This window comes from Lutjanus erythropterus, chromosome 22 (assembly GCF_056507025.1).
Source record: "Lutjanus erythropterus isolate fLutEry1 chromosome 22, fLutEry1.hap2, whole genome shotgun sequence".
In the NCBI taxonomy this organism is placed as follows: Eukaryota; Metazoa; Chordata; class Actinopteri; order Lutjaniformes; family Lutjanidae; genus Lutjanus; species Lutjanus erythropterus.
The window spans coordinates 12,567,801-12,591,103 of record NC_139338.1 but is presented as its reverse complement, the minus strand read 5'-3'; the positions used below and the strand labels follow the sequence as shown (position 1 = coordinate 12,591,103).

General features: G+C 40.2%; 1 long non-coding RNA gene across 3 annotated transcripts in view; it reads right to left on the bottom strand.

The window, feature by feature from the left end:
• The window catches only part of LOC146306699 (uncharacterized), a 45,608-nt gene that overhangs the window by 4,817 nt on the left and 17,488 nt on the right, over window positions 1-23,303 (bottom strand). The window contains exons 1-3 of one of the 3 annotated variants that reach the window (XR_014768986.1): window positions 6,515-6,923; window positions 5,065-5,181; window positions 716-766 (exon numbers count right to left, since the gene is read on the bottom strand). This is a non-coding gene — a long non-coding RNA (uncharacterized LOC146306699). Of the gene's footprint in view, window positions 1-715; window positions 767-5,064; window positions 5,182-5,431; window positions 5,595-6,514; window positions 6,924-23,303 lie in introns of those variants that run through there. The other 2 variants (XR_014768984.1, XR_014768985.1) reach the window with 2 other exon arrangements.

Sequence of the window (23,303 nt, the reverse complement as noted above, 5' to 3'; positions counted from 1 at the left end):
TGCGTGCACTGGACTGCATTGTATTTTAGTGTGCTCTAAATGATAAACGTCACATTTAAGCATCCATCCTGCCCTGAGAAGGTGTCCAGTCACTCCGCCTGCAGTTGACCAAAGCCACCAACAGGTGTCATGTCTCCCTAAGCGTGCTAGGAGAGTGTGTGCAGAGCCGAGGGCTCCCGTGACAATGAGGCCTTTGTGCAGTTCCGGGTGCCAGCCGGTGTGCCCTCGTGTACTGTTTCCCTCTAATCTTCATTTGACCTTTAGGCTGAAGGCTTTTCTTTCCCCCTTTTCCCCGACTAATTTCCTTTGAGGAGATTATCTTTGAGCCGCACCACAGACTTACTGATTCAGAAGACATGACACACACACAACGCGCCGGAGCCCGTTTTGACGGAGAACGCGTCGCTCGCTGCCATAGTCGTTGCTGGGAACAATGTGAGCTGGACTGTGTTCAATAAACAACGACAAAACTGTTAATTGTGTTGTGTGCCTGCAGGCCGCTTGGAGGAGGATGCATATTTCCAGCTACACCCCAAAATGATTTTGACTTTGAGGATTCAGCAATGTGGTGCCATGCATGCACGCACACACACACACACACACACGGACACAAATGCAGAGTTAAATGCATCGCTGAGTGTGAAGTAAATATATACTTAGATGAAATAAACACACATTTGAAAATACAGAAAATTAATAAAAAGTTGAAACTAACCTTGACATTGAGGTCTGAGCAGATGAATTAAGTCATTCCCAAATAACGAGCCTGCAAATGGAAGAGAAAAACAGACACGTAAATATAGTTATATTTCTCTCTCTCTCTCTGTCTCTCTCTCACACACACACACACACACACACACACACACACACACACACACACACACACACACACACACACACACAGAATATTGTGCAGATCTATTCTCAAAACACACACACACCAAGGTGTCCATGTAGCCCTCAGGTCATAAACCTGCCAAGCAGCTACTTGAGTGTATCATTAAGGCTGATGTAACATATGTTAGAGTGATCATGGCTCTGAATACTGCAGCTGAATTTAGACTGGATAACTACATTACCACACAGTGGACTGGCCAGTGATGAAGAGGATGAAGATTCATCTCTCAGAAAAACCACCACTGGGAATTAATGTTATTAGTGTGTTACTAGAATTACAAAATGTGTATTTTGAGGCTATTCGTTAAACATTTCTTCAGATTTTCTATTATTTTCTTTATCGAAAATTATAATTTTTAATTTAAAATTAAAATAAATCAATAAAATTAAGTTCAAAAGTGGGTAATATATTAAAAATATACAAAGAAATAATGAAACAATAAGAAATAAACAAGCGTAAAAAAATCCATAATTTTTACTGAAAAAATATATACAAACAAATAATTTTAAATATACTATTATATAAACATTATTTAGATAAATAAATATATAAATTAATATTACAATCCCCCCTTCTCTCTCTCTCTCCCTCTCTCTCTCTCTGTCTCTCTCTCTCACACACACACACACACACACAAACACCACATACACACACAATATGCAATGTCATGGCAAAAGTTATTTAAAAAAAGTATAACCTTCTATTATAAAATATTGTCTTCTATTATAAGGTAATTGAGGAAATTAAATTCAGTGGTGATACAAAAATATATTGTGTAAATTGTGAGAATTAATTACAGACTCATTTTTACATGAGAAAAAAAATGTGATTTTTAAAAAGTAGCCAAGTGTGTTTAAGAAAATATGATGACACAAAAATAAATATGTAAATACATCCCTTTTCAAATATATATTTTTGAATTGATCAGATTTTAGAGTTCGAAACCAAACCACACACACACACACACACACACACACACACACACACATATATTCATGTGAAAACCATAGATACACACTTACACACACACACACACACACACACACTCTCTCTCTCAAGGACTTTGTGCTGCTGAGTCCTCAGAAAATGAAATGTTAGATTTTCCCACAAACTTTTGTTTCTGCTTCATTTAAATTCTTCCTGCAAAACAAAACCTTATGACTGACTCACATTCACACTCTCACTTTCTCATGCACACACACACACACACACACACACACACTTTCACACACACTGAAACAAGATGAGGTCTCACAACTGAGATGTAACTGAAAGTAAAACAGCCCAAATACATCTCATCATACCTCATTTAGCTTCCTGTTTGCTGTTTAACAAATTAAAAGTCGCTTTTTGTGGCAAACTGACATAATAAAATAAAGATAAAGTCATGTCTTGCTTCATCTTCAAATCGATACACTGACCATGTCTCTAGTGCTCTGAATAATAATCGATATTTTAAGTATGTCTGTGTGTGCCTTTTAAATGTGTCCTTGTGCCTTTTTTACTGCAAGTGTGTGTGTGCCTCTGTATTATACTCAAATGCACCTGTGTGTGTTGGCTGTGTGGCCATCTGTGTGTGTGCAATTGTGTGTGCGTGCAAGTGTGTATGTGTGTGAATGCTCAGAGGAGGAGGCTGTGCCCTGCACTCCTTGGGAGAGGCGTGGGAACCCCATTCATCTTAGGAGCCAGGGTTCATTGTGGGGTACATAGCATCAAATGTGTCTGGGTGTTTGCCTGCGTGTGGTTGTGTGTGTGTGTGTGTGTGTGTGTGTGTGTGTGTGTGTGTGTGTGTGTGTGTGTGTGTGTGTGTGTGTGTGTGTGTGTGTGCATGTGTCCTGTGTGTCTGGTTCAAGACGTGGTGTGATGGACTTTGTGTTAGCTTTCACACTTCCCTCAGTTTTGCAGTTTTGTAACATTTTGAAACATATCATACGGTTTCTTTTATAAACCAGCCTCGTGAATTCAACGTGGAGGCAAAATCCACAATTTCTACGACACCTTTGTTGCTTAAAAAAAGCACCGGAGGACTCTTCGGTGGAGAATTTCTGAAGTGCTGGAATGATAAAACCTGCATAAAAGTTTATAATAAACTGCAACTTACTGCCAGTTTTGCATTTAAAAAACTATAATTTTTATTACTTCCAAGAACTTAGCAATGTTTTTTCTCGTCTTGGTAGGATGAAACATTCTTCATAGTACTGCCGATATTTTGAGGAAATATACTTCACGATTTTCTTGTTATTCATGTCATAAATAGCCGAAACAGATCAGAGATTGTAAGTATGCAGAGGTCATTATGATGCTATTAAGATTTTCGATTTTTCGAAATCTTGATGAATCGATCAACAGGTTAAATATTCTAAATATTTTAAGGCGATATACTGTACGACTTTCATGCTCTTCGTGACATAGACAGATCAAAGGTTGTAAGTATGCAGAGGAGACTAAAACACTGTAAAAAATGTTCAATGGTTTTCAAATGTTAATGAAACGATCGACAGGGCCCAACTTACCAAACGTGTATTAAAGTGCGTTTCTCCCTGTTTTCCTAAAGGGCGTTTGATTGGCAAAACTCACTGAAAATATTACCTTTTGTTTCTTAGCTGGAATAAACAAGAGAGGATAGAAATAGAAAAGGAGAGCAGAGGAAAATAATAAAAAAAACAATCTCATCCTTCATTTGACTCTGCTGCAGTTTTTCACTGCAGCACCTTGTGAGGTGATTGGCGTTCAGCAGTGACGTGTTCCCTCTCCAAATGCTGACGTATTAGCTTGTAATATCAGCGGACTGAGGGGTCTCACAAGAGGGGGCTCAGACACACCTAGTGCGGGGAAGCAAAGTTAGGGCTTTTCCTGCCGGGGGGTGAAGGTGATGGTGGCGCCAGCGCCAGCCCCTGTAGTGTGTAACGTAGGACGTAGGTGGGATGACTAGAGCTATCTGTGATGACTCACGCTGCCTCCACACCTACCTACTGGTCATGGTAGACTCTGATGTGCTGAGGTGTTCAACATGGAGCCATATCGACAGGCGATGTGGGAAAAAAATTGCAAGATTTTTTAATTAGCGCTGGTTCAAAAAGCTGATTTCTGTGCGATAATTAAAAGATGCCACACTGGAAGGCATCAATGGGGGGTGTGGCGTACTGAGTTTTTTAATTATGAGCAAAATATGATATTATAGAGACAAAATTAGAGCTAATATTCTTCCTCGGGGATGAAGCAGGTGTGATAATAATGCTAATGACTAGAGAACTTTTACTAAGCTCTATTCTGATTCAAATACACAACCTAAATACAGTGCGTTTAGGTTACATTGCTTTGAATTTTACTGAATATTCAAACCGTATAATCGAACTAGAGGGAGAAATGTCTACAGCTTAATGCCTTGAAGCATTTTTCTTGTTTACGCATGTAAAGGAAAATGTAAAAAATTAAAACGGCCGCTTATGTTCGAGCCACATTAGTTATAAAATATAATAAATGCTATGTCCAAAAGGCCTGTTCGAGCTGTATCAACGCTACGTGTGGCCACGTGTCACCAATGACCCATTTTGAAGTGTTTAACCTTCCAATACAAACCGAAAACCTCGCACATATTCGCTAAGATGAGGTTTTAATGAGAAAAGTCATTACGAGAATCGCGGCTGATAGTTTTCTCATAGCTGACCAGCACAGAAAAGGGGAGAGACACACAGAGAGAGGCTGGGAGAGAGAGGGAGAGGGAGCTAGTGGTGGGGCTCGGCCTTGTGTAGCAGGCCTTGTCTGGCCCTCGGCCCAACATTACAGCACTAGTCCTTCTCTGCTCCCTCCAAAACTGTCTCTCTTTCACGCACACAAAAGGCCGACCTGGAGTGCAGAACTGCAGGTAGGGACGCACCAGAGGAGAGATTAGCTCGGTTTGGTCTGAAATTCAAAGCCTGTGCCACGTTTCCCCCCTTTGGTTCGCCTACATTCGGCTAAGCCTCTTCTCTCCGGATAGTCGTGTCGCCCTGAAGGAAACAACACCCAGACTCCAACACGCCAACACGGAGATCGGGTCGAAACGAAGCCGAAGCGCTGTGGCGCTGGTTCCATCTTTGTGTCTTAAAAACCTCTGCATGTGTGCAAGCTTCACACACATACACAGGCATACATGCACACACACCCACACACACTCCATGACTTACCCACTGAGACTTTGAGGCAACTGGCACCGCAGTCAGACAGCTATCCGGGGCTAAAGCGCCGAAATCTGCGCCGTTCATTGTGCTGGATTCCCTCCACAGTATGTCCACACATCCTCTCTGTAGAGAAGGGCAGAGAAGGAGCTCGGATTCAGTCACACAGCTCTGCACTCCCTGCAAGGAGTAGGCGGGCACGCCAACGAGAGACCCATTCAGAGAGTCCCACAAAGTGCCAGCCTCCCTGTCTGCCTCAACGCCTTGTCTATATGTCTGTCTGCCCATCTGTCTGCCCCGCTGTCTGCGCCTTACCCGATCAATCTGGACACCTTACCCAAACCCCCGTGTCTAAGCCTCGGGCAACCTTCCTCACCTCAGCTAACTTGCTCTGTAATATTTGCAAAGCGGCTCCCCTGGCTCTCCCATGTCTGCCACCTCCTAGTCTGAGACTGTCAGGGCCCGCCACAATAAGGAGGCCATGTGGGTTTCCCATGGAGTCGCGTGTTCCTCCCGTCTGGCAGTTAACAAGGCTTTGAATGAGGAATGTTAGCAAACAGAGCCGCTGAATGTCGGGTGAATGCTAAGCCAGGCAGCCAGTCAGATTGCAGTACCGGCCCGGGCACATGAATAATGCAGAAGACTCACAGGGAGGAGAGGAGGCATGGCTCCGCCTCCCCGCTGCCCCTTCCCAACTCCACCCGCCCCTCCTTCTTTTCCCCGCTCGAAACTCAAATGCCTTCACGGGAGCAAGAGAGCAGAGGAGAAGGGGGGGAAGAAGAGAGGATTCAAGATCTCTGCTGCTGCTAACTCACTCAAAAAAACAGAAGTCCTGTGAGAGGAGAAGAGTTACACATGCACACACATGTTATTACTATAAATCAGTTCTTGAAACATGCCACTTTTTGCCTGTCGCTGGGAACTATCTCACTCTTTTTTGGCTTTTTGTGTCTTTTGTTTGGAATTGGCACCTGTCCCAGAAAAAGCCCCGTCGCTGCTCCGCCCTCCTGCTCCCCTTTCAGTGGAGACTGCCCACGAGAGAGAGAGAGGGAGAGAGAAGGAGAGCGTGAGGAAGAGAGGGTGGGGCAGAAAACCCAAAAGAGGGAGAGGTTTAGAGATGGAAAGGGTGAGGATTGGAAGGAGGAGGGCGAGGAGAGATAAGAGCGCAGGAAAATACACGCGAAATCATCTGTTGAAATTGAGATACATGCACAGGTAACGTGAAATCAAACAACACGCTTAAAAAATCAAACTGCTGTCTTCGTCCTCAGTTTCAGGGAGGACTCACGAGGGAAGGAAGCATGGCGAGCAATCTAGAAGCACGTGCTCAAAAAGTCTTCGCATCACGGCAGAGGCACAAACCAAAAGCACTGATTCCACCCAGTCCAGTTTAACTCTACCAACAACAACCCAAAAGCAGCAAAAAAAACGCGACAAAATGCGTAACGTCAGTGCCCACCAGGTAGAGAAAACAGGGGTCCCGGAAAACGTCTTCACAAATGGCGCAGCAATGTCGAAGTAGGAGTAAAGCAAAGCCACTTGTTGCATGATATTGAGGAACAGATCTTGCAGAGAGAAGCGAGAGCAGGCAGAGGGTTAAAATCCTGGGACTGGGAGTAGTAAAAAATCCCTCCCTCTTTTGGCACAGACTAGCTAAAGGGGAGGGCCTGCCTGTAGAAATAGCAGCAGAGCGTTTTTCCCCTCTCTCGTTTTTTTTTTTTTTTTCCAGAGCTGCAGCGTCCTAGTCTACCCTCTCGCATGTGGCCGGGACCCAGGGAGAGAGGAGGAGGAGGAGAGCGATGGATAGAAAAAGAAGCAGGAGCCGGGAGGGGAGGGGAGGGGGCGACAGAGGGAGGGCAGAAGAGCTGTGAGTGGAGGAGAAAGGGCTCAGCTGATGATGAAACAGGGACGTGTGGGAGTGCGTGCGCACGGCGCGCTGTCATCACCGGCGTGACGTGCGCGTGCACAAGCCAGGCTGGGGAGGGAGCTGAAGGGAGGGGGGGCTCAGTGCACTTCTCCTAAGGAGAGTCACAGCAAACACTCGCAAATGATTAAAGGATTCTGGGACAACTTGCAACACCTAACTTTGAGATTAATGGAAAAGATTAACAATGTATCTTTTCATTTCAGAGCTGCTTTGAGCGTAATATCAGACGCACTCATCTTTGACCTACACGTCCTACATCACAAAACTTCATCTGGGCCAATAGAAGCGATGGAATTCCCCCAATAAAGGCCGAAAAAGAGCGTCTGGCATAATCGCTGATGGATTTGGCCTTGATTGCTGCTCCTTTTACTCCACCACAGACACATTAATGGCTTGAAAAGCTACATTGGCTGTTTTGGCACGCACTCAAAGCCTGATAAGCACCTGGGTGCGACTGCCCTGCCTTGATTGCAACAGTGAATTGTAAAACCCTGTAATATTTACCGCAGTGCGCCCGCCATGTGCCATTACTAGGCCACCCTCGCTTTGCTGCGATCTGCAGCAGCAGCGGCGTTCCTGCGTGCGAATAAGGAGAGGAGAAATGTCGGGCAGTAACCTAACGATAAAATGGACTCTGCTGATGACTCTGCTCGTGTCCTGCACCCTCCTTCCCCCTCCGCCTCCCCCTTCGGTGTCCAGCCTATTCTGTCTCCCACCCTTTCTTGTCCTTTCAGTAGCACTGTTATAGCCTACAGTAATAAACAGCCCCGCTCTGAGCAGCTAGTGTTAATTTAAGCCTGCATGAGAAGGATCTTTTTTATGTTTTTTGTGCCAGATACCACCCCTGCTGTCTTTCCCTCTCCCCCTTCTGTCTCATGCACACCTACCAACCTCTGCATCAAGCCTGCTGAAGGTTATTCACACCCGTCCGGTTTCCACCCGACTTCCCTCCCCTCTCTCTGTGACCAAAGTGCTGTAATGCCCCTTAGCTGTTTGCAACAGATTCCCCCATGGCAAAAAAACAACTTCCTCTCTTTTGGACGCCATTCCCCTCCCCTCCAGTCTTCTCTTTCCCAAAAGAAACTCAACACAGGCAAATTTTTTCCCCTCCTCTCTCCCCAAAGTAGCAGCCGCACAAAAGAGAGGGGAAAAAGGGAAAACTGTCCAAAGAAACGACAGATCTCACATCATGGAGCACAGCTAGCTGCTCTTGATTTCAGTCTATCTTTAGGGGAATTGACACAAATAAAGGTGGAAAAACATCCTCATGTGCACTTAACCATCCCGTCATATGTGTGTTTTCTACCGTGGAGAAGAAGACGAAGACCAGGTCGAGTATGAAGCGATTGAACAGCAAACTAATATGGCCGCTTGGTTAGTTGCAGCCTCTCCTAGCTCCTCACTCTCAATCCTGGAGGCTGAAAGAAAAGGCGTTACGCTGCTCTGTGTGTGTGTGTGTGTGTGTGTGTGTTTCTACCTCAGAGGGAGAGACACAGAGTGAGTGCACTTGTCTTGCCTAACTCTCCTCAGCTTTCTCAAATGAAACTCAGATTGTTCTGCCGCACCATCCGCATATCAAAAACACACAAATCACGAACTCGAAAAACTTCTAGTCGTGAAAAACGAGCAGAAATCAGGGCGCTACAGGGGTTCGATGATTTGATTTTAGTGCACTTTTATCAAGATATAATTCTACTCGTGTCTCTTGATGAGAAAAACGGATCGAGCACCAAACAGTCATCAGCCTGAACCCTGTGACGTCACATCTCGCCACGTCTTTGAACCAATTGCAATTGCTCCAAGCATAAAACGCCACTACGGCTGCATGCTGCATATAAATCAAACAATAGTGTAAACAAACGCATGTTTCATCAGCAATTTGAAGAGTCCCTCAGCCCTACTCGTCTATCTAAGACACTGTCTCTGCGAGTCAGTTGTTTACCATCTAACATGTGGCAGGAATTCAAAAAACTTGGCAGAGCCTGTTGCACCGTACGTCGTGGAGAGTTCATTTGAGGATACGACTCTGGTTTTGGCTTAGCTGCCAACTTCTGACACTGTAGCCCTCTGCGCGGCCTCGCCCCTGCAGGAGCGGCCTGCGTAATGCTGCCATTGATGAAACTCCAATATTAACAACCTCATTTATGACACCTCCAAGAGTCCATGACCGCAGGTTTTTTTCATCAAGCTGCCTCACCTCTGGGTTAAATCCAAGCTGTGCTCTGCCTTGCCAAATGTTTATTGTCATTGTGTAAAAGCATATTGCACATGTTGATATTTTATAAGCATGCAGGTCATATTTTAAATATGTTAGCTGAAGTGCAGCAAAGAAGGTGAAGACAGAAGAGAAGCTGCAATAAATCTTTCAAATCTGCAGAAATCAAAAAGCTGCAAACAGGAAAATTAAAAACAAACACATCATACAGACCGACTGCAGTGAATGTGTCGATGATGCATGTTGCACAGTGGCAACATGGCAGTGAATGTCTCACAGTCAAAGTGAGTTATAATTCACTCACGAGCTGAAACAATTGAGTTGTTGAGTGTAGACTGCAACGATTAAGCGATGACAATATCATTATTAAATTAATCGTCAGCTATTTTCAAAAGCGATTAATCAGTTTGAGTCATTTTTTGAGAAAAGTCAAAATTTTGTGAATGTGAATATTTGCTGGTTACTTTATTCCTTCATGACTTTATAACTGACTGTCTTTGGGATGTGGACAAAACAAGACATTTGAGGACAACATCTTGGGCTTTGAGAAACACTGATCAACTCATTACACCATTTTCTGACCAAACAACTTATAAAGAACATAATCAACAGATCAATCGACCATCAATCAACCTTCGCATCCTTATGAATCATCCTGCTGCAAATGCAACCAATCACCATACACACTTTAAATTTATAGCACACACACACACACACACATGCAGCGTGGCGTTGCCCTAAGACAAGAGACACGTGCTGCACTTGAGAATAATATGGGCGGTAATATTTTTAATACTCAGTGGCAAAAAAGATACAGTTTAAATATAGACAACTTGAACTGTAATTAAATAACAGAGTCCGACCTATACATCAGTTGACTGATATTGGCTTATCCAGCTTCAATCTATATTAGTATCAGCATATATGCTGTCCATGCATCTATATGATTTTTTTTTTCAGAACATAATGCAAAATGTCTTTATTTTTTTAGCTTTATAGGCAGCATTTTATGTATATTTGATCTTTTTCTTAACTTAGGTTTAATATAACCATGTAATTAATCTGTTTGTGTCTTTTTAGTTCTAATTATTTATAATTCTAAAAAATACCAGTGAATGTTCACTGTTTCTGTGTCCTGATATCATTTTAGACAATAAAGTTTATTGTTAAACTGTGAAATATCCTGACTTCATTATATATCTTTGTCCCAAGTGTTAATTACTTTTGAGAGATCATTGCAAAATGTGTAATAGTATATATACTCTTTAATATGTATACTTACACCCTGCATAAAGAATATCAACTGATACACTGATATCTACTTTTTAAGTCCCTAATATCAGTAATGGCATCACCTTCAAAAATCCAGAACTGGCCAGGCCTTAACATTTTTTTAAATTAAAAGTAGAACAGATGCTGCAGATTGTACAAGAAACAATTCTGAAAACTCTTAAAGGAAGTTCATCATTAGACAGCGCAAAAAAAAATTAAAAAATTAAAACTATATCATCTATATCTGGAAAAAAGAAAAAAAAAGATGCTATTTCTTCAATGTATTACTTGTATCTTTTGGTCGGCAGTGAATAAAATGCAGTTAAATACGTCAAACAATGTGAGAATGTCAGCAGAGAGATGTGACCCTCTGCTTGTTCTGTGAATACATGACTTATTGCATTTAAAAAGCCAAAGTTCAAGTGTTATTTATAAGCTTCAGACCTTGTCCTGAATGGTAATAACTCACATGTATAACCTCCTGTTGTATTTCACCCAATAACTTACAGCCATCTATACGTTCACACTCCGGCGAACACACACACACGCTTCCTCCTCTCTGCGGTGACCAGTGCGGAGCGCCGGCTCCCTCTACGAGGTGGTCTGCTGAGGGGCCCCTCGGCAGCACGCGCCTCGACAACTTCTCTATTACAGCCGTGACCCCTAAGGTCAGCCTCTGAAGGGTTCTGAACAAAGGCCATGACCCCAGGGTCAGAAGTGTAACGCCGGGGGCAGGCCGGGGCCCCACGGCAAAGGGAGCGTGCTGTTTGCTTTGAAAGGTAAGGATCACTAACACAGAGGCCTAATAAGGATTAAGGGGCCATCCCCTTTGGGATGTCACTCTGGGGCCTCAAACATCAGTCTCTATTAACCTCCGTGACCCCCGGCGGCCATTATGGGGCTACGGGTCACAGTCGCTCACACTGCAGAGCTGTAAAACCTAACGTCGCATACAACCTCTCACACGGGCGTTGCTGATTACATGGACAAATTGCTGTAAGGGGTAAACGTCTTGTCAAATAGGACACAGTCCTCCTATAGAGCAGTTCTGCCTGTCCACACAGCTTTTACCTCAGTGCAGTAGCTGGCAGAATCCAGTTTTTTTAGGAAGGAACTTGAAGGTAAAAAAAAAAAAGTTATCAGCTTCTGTAATAAAAGAAAAGCCCGATGGGTCTTAAAGAAAAAAAAAAATGTACTTAACATTTGAAAAGTGTGTAAAAACAATAAAATTTATTTATTTCTCGGTTGGATAAAGAACCAGAGAGAGTTCGTTAAACTTCGATAAAAGCAGGTTAGCAAGAACCGAGAAACAGAATCACAAAATGGTGGACAGGAAGAGACAACATGGCGGCCCGAGTGATGCAGTCACTCACACACCGCTTATAACTTGCCAAATCGTTACGATAACGGCGTATGACATATCGCTATATGTAAAACAAAGTTTTATTTTTTAAACAAATGCCAAAAAGGAACCTACACTGACTTGACTGTAGGAGAGACAGACATGAATTCCTTCAGTCACTTTGGGACTAAACAGACACAGAGGTTAACTCTCTGCTCTCTGTCCAGGACGAGGGACGATGTGGACAGATATACTGTTCACTTTTTATTATTTATTATTTGATTTGTTCACATATCTAATGATTTCTTCTTTTTGCTCAAAAGATTTTGGAAGAAAATAAAGCATTTCTAATGTTTTAAAGTTTATAATGAGCATGAAATATCATTATTTCATACCAGAATGAGAAAAGTCTGAACAAATGCAGTATTTCTTTCTCTCTCAGATTAACTGACATATACTGAATACAGCATAACACATTTAATTAATAAACAAGAAAAGAGACACTAAATATATACATCATATCAGTATGTAAATATTGATCTTGATATATATAACCGTATAATTAACAGAGAGTGAAAATAAAAGCCACACTGTGAGTAAATGATAAGATAATGTGAGTCAGAATAATCAGCACTCAGCAGGAAATAAAGGAGGCAAATTCAGTCAGGGATCAAAATGATTTTTTCCTGCTCTGGATAAATTTTTAAAAACCCTGAATAAATGTATGAATTAATGAATTCATTGACAGAATATAGGACTTTATTTAAAAAGAAAAAGTTGGAAAATTCTATTCTGAATTTTGATGTAACCTAATAAGATACAAGAAAATGCAGTTATGATTTTTTTTTCCCTGTCAAAAGGGACCCTTGCAAAAGGTAAACTTTTATTCTGAAAAGATTGTGCATATTTCAACACCATAATAATGATTTTTTGTTTTTCCTACATTCTGCTGGACACAATTTCATAATAAATTTAGCTTTGACCTCTTTTTATAAATCGAACTCTGGAAAGTAATGTGGAAAAGCTGAAAACGTAGTGTACCTCTTTTCGATCAAAACTTTATCATAACTAAATTATGCTTAAAAATTACATTATGGTTATTGTTTAAAAATAAGGAAATGCAATTTTATGAAGTACTCAAGCTTTGGTTTCAGTTGGAAAAATTAGAAATGAATGAGAATTTGTTCTCTCAGATTATGCAATTAAAAGTGTATTGAGAGAACAATTATCCAGGCTGTCACTTTCTTATGAAATATAAAACCTCTTTAAAAAGGTTACTACTAAATGCTAAAAATACATTATAATTGTGAAGAAAATAAGTGCCCATCTGTGTGTAAGAAATCATTTGAGTTTCACACTTTTTAGACATTTTGATTGAGAAATATAAAAATCATCCTCTTCAAATGCAGCCATCGTTACTGCTTCAAGCTTCTATGTTTTTTAGTTTTTCATATTTGAATTTGAAGTGTTAAATACATGTATTAATTGTACTACCCTCTATAAAAGATGTTTATAAAAACTTTTATATTATAAATGCACAAGAGGGCAAAGCAGCTGACAGGAATTCTAAATAAACAAAGTGGTATGAGCCTGCAAGGTCACAAAAACCTTCTTGAGTGTTTTCCGAACACAGTTCACACTTATCAAGGGCACTAACAGAGCACTTTGATTCTAATGTATTTCTTTGATAATGATTAAGCCACTCACCTCTGAAAACCGAGCTTCTGTGTGTGCAGGGAGCCCACTCGGCAGCAGAGCAGAGCAGAGCAAAGGTTGGGAAAAGAGGAGAGACGAAAAAGGACCTGCGCTTGCTACACACGAGTGTCCTAAACAGCTTTTAAAACAGCCAAACAGACAATAAATCCTAAACAAGCAGCAATTTGACGGCTTCCACAGCTCGTCCCTTTTTTTTTTTTTTGCAGCTCTTCTCTCATTAAAGTAAGGGCAGTGCTTTGGGAGAATCATCGTCCTACTTTCAGTTAACCATGAGACTCCCCTCTCTAGGTCATTTTGCAACTGGCAGGTTTATTAGAAAAGTTTGGTTTCTAATTTAGCTAACAGAATACGATGCCCATCTCGAGGACGTTTAAAAAAATGTAATTACAGAGAATTATCATCCAGGGAACAAAGAAACACCACTCTGATCTTTGGCAAAAAGGGGCTTTTTCTCCTGTAATTTGTAATAACAGTGTGGAGAATGGCAAAATTTAATTTACAACGAAACTAATGCTGCGATACTTGTTACCTTGGTCTTATTCAAGATTGCATTACAGAGATTTTCATTGTGAGGCATCAAAATATTCTGCAGTGCTACATGACACAGGAAAAATGCTCTGAATTTGAAGTCAAGTGCTCTCAAGGCTGAAACATTTCAGCTTAAACATTTGTCTCATTTTTGCACACTTGCTCTGGAATAACTCATTATAAAAATGCAAAAAAGCAAAATACCATCGAATAAGATAGATGAAAAAATATATTTTCAGATGCTTTTTTAATATTTTAAACTTACCCCTCTTCTCCCCCTCCTCCCAACACAAACACACACACCTCTCCTGATTCCCAGCTCATATTTCGGGGTCCACCCCGCCGCGTTAATAAATAATTATTTTTGCAGCTCTTATCAAACATCAGCTTACATGCAGGTCTCTGGCGTTCTCAGGGAGTGGTACCACCTCTTAAAGGGTTCGGACCTGCTGTTGGTTCTAGTTTAATGCCACGTCACACTGCCACTGCAGCCTGGATGGGCCTGCGTGACCTAGCTCGGCCCAGATAGGAGCCCTTCGCACCCCAGCCCCCATCGGGACCATACACACACACACAGATTTCCTACATGGAAGGTGCTGGGGGATGATGTGAAGACATATTTTAAGTGCAACCTCTCTGTCCTTCCTGTGATCCCCCTCTCTGCTCTCTTTTTGTTTCCAAAAAAAATCAGGCATTCAACTGACCAAGTGACAGCATGTTCGTTCGTTTCAGTCGCCTGTGTCCAATTCAGCTGACTAAGGGTTCGGGAACGTTCCAAAGAGGAGTGTTTGTTTGATTTCATATCGAGCACGAGTCTGCACACACATTACATCCCACACACCCGCACACACGTCTGGAGTTTTCTGGGTTACACAGGGTAACATGAGGCACGCGAGCATGTCTACATGAAACCAACTTTATCTATTTTTATGAGCAGGAATGTCACTGGAAAGGATTCTGAATTTAGAAGATAATTTGTATCATTTTTATTTCTGGTTTGCAGTTTAATAAGGGAAATATTCCCAACACAAGAGTGTGTGTGTGTGTGTGTGTGTGTGACTTAATGATCTACTCAAGGACGTCCACGTAGCACGCTAAAAATTGAAAAATGAAGAGTGCTAATAGGTCAGAGCATCTCCTAACTGCGGCAGCCGCCGAGTCTTGATGCTCGTGATTTATCTTTAATTGGATTTTACAGAGGGGTCTCCCAGCGGGAGTCAGTGGTCTCATTTCTCGACTGTCCCTAAAAACTTAATGCGAAATGTGCGGACAAATAAGCAAAGTTGGCCTGGCAGGAAGGAGAGAAATGCAATTAAAGCTGAAATGTGAAAACCATGCTACATCTGACCTGCATAATTATTGTTTTGTAAATCTATACAGCAACGAAGAAAATGTTAATTTGCATAATTTTACATATATTTCATGTGAAAACACTTTTTTTTTTGTTTTGTTCTCTAGTGTTTCTCTATTCATGGCTGATTTGAATATTAACCCCAAATCATTGTTAAAAATGAAGCCCTGATCCAATTCTTCAAACAATGTATAGCATTCATTTTGTTTTAACAAAGTTTTGCCCGGACATTAACACACATGTTGGAGAATTTCAAATATAACTCAGGGTTCAACAGTAATGTTGTTTTTCACTTGCGAGGCCAAGCATGTAGGTCAGAAATCTGCTTTCCCAAAGTCAATTTTTACTTGCCCCTATACAAACTGTTTTATTTATTAGCAGTTAACAAATAACAACAAAGACCTGAGTTAATTGTCATATTTAATCTATAACTGCAACCTCTACAAAATGGCATAAAATAGTGAAAAATGTCCATCCCAGTTTCTGTAAGTCCAAGGTGATGCCTTTAAATGTAAAGATATTCAATTTAATATGATAATAAACAGAAAAAAGGCATAAAATATCCACATTAGAGAGGGTGACAACAGCATTTCCTGCCATTTCTGCATGAAGCATTAAAAATTAATCAAACATACTGCAGTTTAATAGTTTATTTTATTTTATACATGCCCTGTACTTGTCCTGGGCAAGTGGGTAATCCTTATTGTTGATATTCTTTAACTATTCTCTGGTATTTATATGATACTTTTCTTTTTAGATATATTGTCTGGAGAGTTTTTATTGCTCAAAATGAAAACTAAATCCAGTGGCTCTAACTTTAAATCAAGTGTTTTTTTTATTTTTTTTCTTACAGTATTAACTCACTGTGGTCTCTGCTGCAGTGTGCAGTCTACTGAGAGGGGAAAAGAGACGCTGGCTCTCAGGGGTTAAGATGCTAGCAGTCATGTGCCTGTCGGCTGCAACAAAAGCCTGCCTATGTAGGGTGCATACAGATGGAGCGAGCTCCTTTGTGTGCAGTGTTTCACACGTCGCAGCCTCGGAGCTGCCAGGTCTGGCTCTCTGGGCCTGGCTACAGGCCTAGCTAGCAGCTTGTAGCACCTGACGCTGGGCTCTCACTTTGCTTTTCTTTGCTCGGGACACAAGTGCACCAAGTTTTTCGAAAGATAATGGAACAGAAGTCCAAATAGTGGGTCACACGGCTCAACACAAACAATCGCGACAAAATACAGCACAGCAGAGCACGGCGCTGTAGCCAGGCGGGCTCAGATCAGCATGACAGGAGCAATTGTAAGCATGCCTCCCACTCAGGTCTGCCACAAAATATTTGATTTTTCCCTCCTCTGCTGTCTGTCAAACACTCCTGTAAAATACTCTTCAAGACGACTTGTAATGTGCTGATATAAATACAACCAGTGCATGTTTTAATCATGTGTACAGTTGTGCATGATGTGTACATAGTTTTGTATCCTACTATATACACTGTGTCTGTGTGCGTCTGTATATTCTGCTATATTTATACTACGAGCGCCAAGTCTCCCAGGAAAGTTCCTTATAGTGTGCATGTTAGTGTACACAGTGATTAAACCGGCTAATGTCTAGAACAAGCTTTTACATTGGAAGTAAAGACCTCCACAAGCAAGAAACTCAGGGGTTTGAGTGTTTTTTTCTCAGATTTCTTGACAGAAATGATTTGTCTGCCCTCAATACTATAAACAAAATTCTTTTTTTTAATATATTTGGTATGCAGAGAATTCATATGCAGCTCATATAGCGTGACCAGACATCCCAAAAAATTCAGGACAGTCCTGAATTATATGCTGTTGTCCTGAATCCTGTCCTGTTCGTCCCCAAATGTAACTATAAAGTAATCGTAATAAGTAAATAATATTGACAGCATATGAACCTGAAAAACATTCTGATCAAATCACTTCAGTGGGCCCTAATTCCTGCTGTTAAATATTAAAAATGTCTGGTTAGTTTTTGGAAAATGTGTCAGGGTATTACTGATGTGTGTTAAACCAGATGACGGAGAGTGCAGCTGACACTGCAGGAGGACTTTGTGATAAAAATATCTAAAAAATGTGTTTGTGAGCTCCTACAGCTTAATGATAACTTAGACATTTAAAATGATTGTAGCACACCTGAGTAATGATTTGTGTGTCTTTTAAACACTGTCAAGACGCTGTGCTTCATACCATCCTCAGAATCTGTAACCGATCTTCACAACGTTAATAACAAATTATAAGAGTTAGAGTCCGATGTTATACTAAATTATTACATTTTAATCCTTCTGACATGGCACACCCACCCCCCAACTCTGTTGCCCTGAATTTCACCTGTCCATATCTGGTCAAATTAACTCTATATATGCTTCCTACCTGCATCCAGACATAAACCCAGACATAAACCCAGCCAAAACTTAAGTTAACATTTTCAATCGCAAGCAATGCAAGAGTTTATTTCATTGTGGAGGATTACGCAAACCGAGATTCTGCAATTGATGCAAACAAATCCATCAGTATACAGCTCAAATGATGTGCTGCAATAGAACTAGACCTTGAAAGTGGCATTAAGTCTGATTGTGCACTATACAGTATATCCAAAAATAATCCTCCAGCTCAATGTCACTGTGCTAAATGCCAATTGTGTGTCACACTGTTTGCTGAAGGTTATTACATTTTGATAAAACCACAATGTAAATAGAAAACTGATAAAAGAGGCTGACGGTGATTAAGGGATATTATCCTATTTATAAAAACAGACATATACAACAGGCAGCCATCAGCCATGTGTAAAATCTGACAGTTTTATAGTATATTCACTCACGAGGTAGTGAGGTGGAAGCTCTTACCCAGATTGAGTGAGCAGGTGTTTAGGACCCTTCAGCAGCACACCTGGCTGTTAGGAGGATGCAGCCTTTGACATTTTAAATGCAGAACAATTTCTCTGAGCACTGACTGCACTTAAAACCCACAAAAAGTGGATGGAAAAGCTGTGATGGACCAGCAGTATTCTATTATTTCAAGTGCACAGCCCACTGCCTGCACTAAGTTAACTTCTGTTTTTTAAATCATTACATTAGGGCTGGGCAGTATATTGACACAATATTGATATTGTGATGTGAGATTAGATATTATCTTATGTTTTGGATATTGTTACATGGCATAAGTGGTGTCTTTTCCTGACTTTAAAGGCTGCATTACAGTAAAATTACGTAGTTTCTGAACTTTCCAGACTGTTTTAGCTGTTCCACTATTTGCATTTATCCACTGAGTCATTATATCCACATTTTTGATGATTATTTCTCAAAAACAAATAAAATAAAATGTTAATACTGTGATGTGAAAGCATCTATAGTCTTCCCTACAATATTGTTGCACTATCAATATATAGAGGTACTTGTTCAGAAATACTGTAATATTTTCAGAGATTAGAAGTAACAACAAACAAATACTTTTGCTTTTTTTATGTTACTGTACTTAAATGCATAATATGGGACATTTTCCTAAAAAACAATGTATAAACTCATATAAACACGATCATCACTTATGATCCAATAGACGGGTGTGTTGGTGACTGTATCTGCAGGCTGTCTGCCCTCTGCCTGTATTTCTTTTTCCACCATTTTGCTCTGCGCTCGGCACTTTTCCGACCTAAAACATTGGTATTTGGCATCCTGGAATTGAGATTCAACCTACTGATTCTACCATTAAGTAAAGTTATCTATCTATACTATATACTACTATACTATACTATTATCTATACTTTACTTGAGTATCGATTTTTCTGCCATCTTTTTACTTTTACTCCCCACATTTTACCACAAACATCTGTATTTTCTACTCCTTATATTTTAAAAACAGGGTCATTACTTTAGTTTTAATATATTTAAGTGGAAGTATTATTTTTCCTTCATTGCACGCTGCCTTTCCAACATCACTGATGACTGATTTAAACCTAAATGCACAGTACAGTAACACATCGACAAGACAATTCCTCGGTGTATCCATCAGTGCATTTCGCACATACGACAGACACAACAAGATGAAAAAGATGTAAAACTCATAACATAACGGACAGAGCGAGACTTGATCGCAGAGAAAAGGTGAGTTTCAGTTAGCTTTGCACAGAAACACCTGGTATTAACATCCATCAGAGGGCTATTTCTGAGTACATTTCAGAGCCTCTAAATTTTTTTTTGCTTTCAATTTTACCAGATTCGGTTTTTCACTCGTTTTTTTTACGGTTGGTTTGTTTAATCTACAGCAAAGCATCATGTTCATGCATTAAGATCATCACTATGTTTATACTATTTGAGAATTTATAGTATGTCATTTAAGAGAGAATAGCCTATAAATACTGAGATATTATTTATAAGCCATATTGCCCAGTCCTACATTAGATATATCAGCATTTAGTCACTACAAAAATACTTGTTCACTGTGCTGTTAGTTTTGGACTGTGACAGCCCCAAAGCCAGCCACTTGAGCGACAGGCTACACTCAGAAAGGAAACAGACCCATAAAAAGTGAATTCTGCTATCCTTCCAAAAATCACAATAAATCTTTAATGAGCTGATACTCTCTTCTCTCTGGATATTCTCCTCAAATAGGCCTGCTGGCACAAAAACAACTGTTTTACTATGTTAGGACCAATACTGGGTGTAATGGTTTTGCTAAAAGCACTTCCGCACAAAAGTAGCAGGTTAGTTTTATACTTAAAAGTAGAATCGGTGTGATTCGTCTGAGGTGTTCGTAAACGCACCAGAATGTCACAGGATGTCAAAAAGCAGCATTTTCGGTTGGTAAAGTGTCCTGGGCACAGCAGAACAATGAGAAAAATACAAGCAGATGAGTCTCTGCAGATACAGGCACCACCACACGCTTCTAGAGGGTCATAACTGATGATTCAAAGAGATAGTGTTCATATAAGTCTTTAAACTGTTTAATTTTAGGAAAATTCTGCATTATGCCTTTAGACATATAAAAGCAACAAATGAAGAATGACATATGAAGCCGTTGACAAATTATACTATGGTTCTGGATGGTCTTGGAGCACAAATATCTTGATATCTGGTCGGATCAAAAATTTACAATTAAATTTCACATGGACACGTGTCAAAAAGAAAATTGGACATTTGTACAGAAACAGTTACTTTCCCCATGTTCAGTAGGAAGCGGGTAGAGGTATCTGTCCTGGATTATGGTGACGTTATCTATACACACGCCTCTGCTTCCACTCTTATCAGTTCACCTTAGAATTTATTGCTGGTGATTGTTATTCTATTCATCATTGTATTCTGCATGAAAAGGTCAATAAGACATTTCTAACAGTTAGCAAAGCAGGTATTGGTTTCTATTCATTTATAAAGGCCTAAATGGAAACTTGGCCCAATAATCTATTATTCAACTTACTCAAGTGACTGGCTAATGCTCTTAGTCCCGTGTGCAAACACTGAATTTGAATTTACAATTTAGTTTTTGTGCTCCACACACCTTGAACACTTTATAACTCACATTAAATCTTAACACATTTAGACCTATAGGCCAATTTAAAACCATGAGTACAAACTACTCTGCTCTTAAATGTTATTATTTTTAACTGTGTTCTGTTGTTGTTCTCTGTTTTAACTGTTCTCTCAACACCATTGTAGCAGTCCTCCAATGATTCCTCCAGATTAAATGAAGGCTGGATAAATGAATGAAAGCAGTTTAAGATGACCCTTAAGAAGCTTTTATGAGGCTAATAAGATATATTGGAAACAGATTTTGAAGGTTTTTCTCAGTCGGCATTCAACTGCCTGTTAGCAAAGTTAGCACTCCTTTTAAAGCACACAAGCACTGCTAGTCCTAAAATAGCTTGACATATTTAAGCTAACAACCTCCATGAGTTTTCAAAAGGAATGCTAACAACGTACAACAGTTTTGTGGTTTTGTTTCTAAATATTAAACACTTTTTTCTATAAAGTGTGAAGAGGACTAACTAAATGCCTTTCCAGCAAAGTGCTTCTTTATATTTTTCGAAATGCCACAATATTCATTTATCCAGTCACACTTAAACTTGGTGAGGTGACATTAGCTCCCGCATATCATCACTTATTGTTTCACACCATGTTAGTGTAACTTTTCATTTGGACTGCTAACAATGCTACAAAAGTTTCCTGTTTTTGTTTGTAAATATTAAACATTTGTTTCTACAATGTGAGAAGTTCTCAGAGAAGTAACAAACAAAATGTCCTTCAAGCTAGCTTAGCTTGACATATTTAAGCTAACATCTTCCTTAAGTTTTCAGTAGGAATGCTAACAATGGTACAAAAGTTTTCTTTTGCTTCTAAATACAACTTTATAATAACTTTTCTCTATAATGTGTAAAGTTTGCAGGGAAGACAAACTGAGTGCCCATCAAGCAAAGTGTTCCTTTATGCTAGCTTAGCATAGATCAAAAGCTAACAGCCTCCTTAAATTTTCAGCAAGGATACTAACAGTATGATCAAAGTTTTTTTTTGTTTTTGCTCCTGCACATTTAATATTTTTTTCAGCTTTTTCTATAATGTGTGAAGTTCCTCAAGCAGAGAGGTGACAAACTAAATGCCCTTCAAACAAAGTGTTTCTTTATCTCTTAATAAATGGCACAATGTTCATTTATCCTGCCATCACACTTAAAACTGGTGAGGTGCAATTAGCTCCCACATATCGTCCCGTTTTGTTCCACACAATGTTGTGAAAGTATTTTAAAATGACCCATTAGAAACTTTTATAAGACTAATAACATATTATAGAAACAGAATTCAAAAGTTTTTTTCTGTGATGGCAGTTATTGAAAAATTGTATGTTAGCAGAGTTAGCACTCCTTTTTAAAAAGATAAGAACTGATATAGCTAGCTTGACATGTATAAGTCAACAGCTTCCATATATTTTCAAAGGAATGCTAACAATGCTACAAAGTTTTTTGTTTTTGCTTCTAAATACAAAACACTTTTTCTACTTTTTTCTATAATGTGTGAAGAGAACTAAAAAACTAAACGCCCTTCAAGCAAAGTGTTACTTTATCTCTCTTTCTAAATGGCACAATGTTCATTTATTCTGCCACACTTTAAGTTTGTGAGGTGCAATTAGCTCCCACATATCGTCACGTATTGTTTCACACCATGTTACAAATTTTGTTAAGAGTGTAAATACTCCAATATCAGGAAATTAAACTCTGCATGCCTACACAAACAAAGGTGCTGGTGAGTGTGTGTAAAATAGTCTTTACACTCTCTTTCTTTTACTTATGGACACAAAACAAATCCTCTCAGTCACTGAGACAAGCTGCCGCTATAAGTTGTGTGTTAATTAAACCTTTGTCAGTATAGCCTGGAGAGTATTAGCTCCTATTTTCTAACACTGCTCCCTGCTGTCACCAATCATGTCCTAAAACACATACACTCACTCACACTTATACACGCACATATACACACACCACATGCTTGAGTTACATACTATGAGGACAAGCCGGCCGGGTGCCTGACAACCACAGCGATGGAGCAGACGTGAGGGAGGGAGAAAAAAAAAAAGGTACCCTAGCGTGTTAGTTTTCTGCCAGGGAGTCCCTATTGACCTGTTAAACCTTTGTGACTGGAACAAATGCAAATGGCGCTGACTTGTTCACACAAAATACTAAAGGCCCATTCAAATGAGGCCCCGGGCCACAATGCAGCAGTGGCCGAGCGCTCTGTGGAGGCAGGGCAGCCCCCAGTAGTCTGAGAGAGAGACAGAGGGACAGAGAGACAGAGATTCTTTTAGCCATTGCACAGTTCATTCTGGTTGTCTGGTAGAGAGCAAACATCCACTCTCATTACTTCTCCTTCATGAACACAAACACATACATACACGCAAGATAAAGTTACCTTACACCT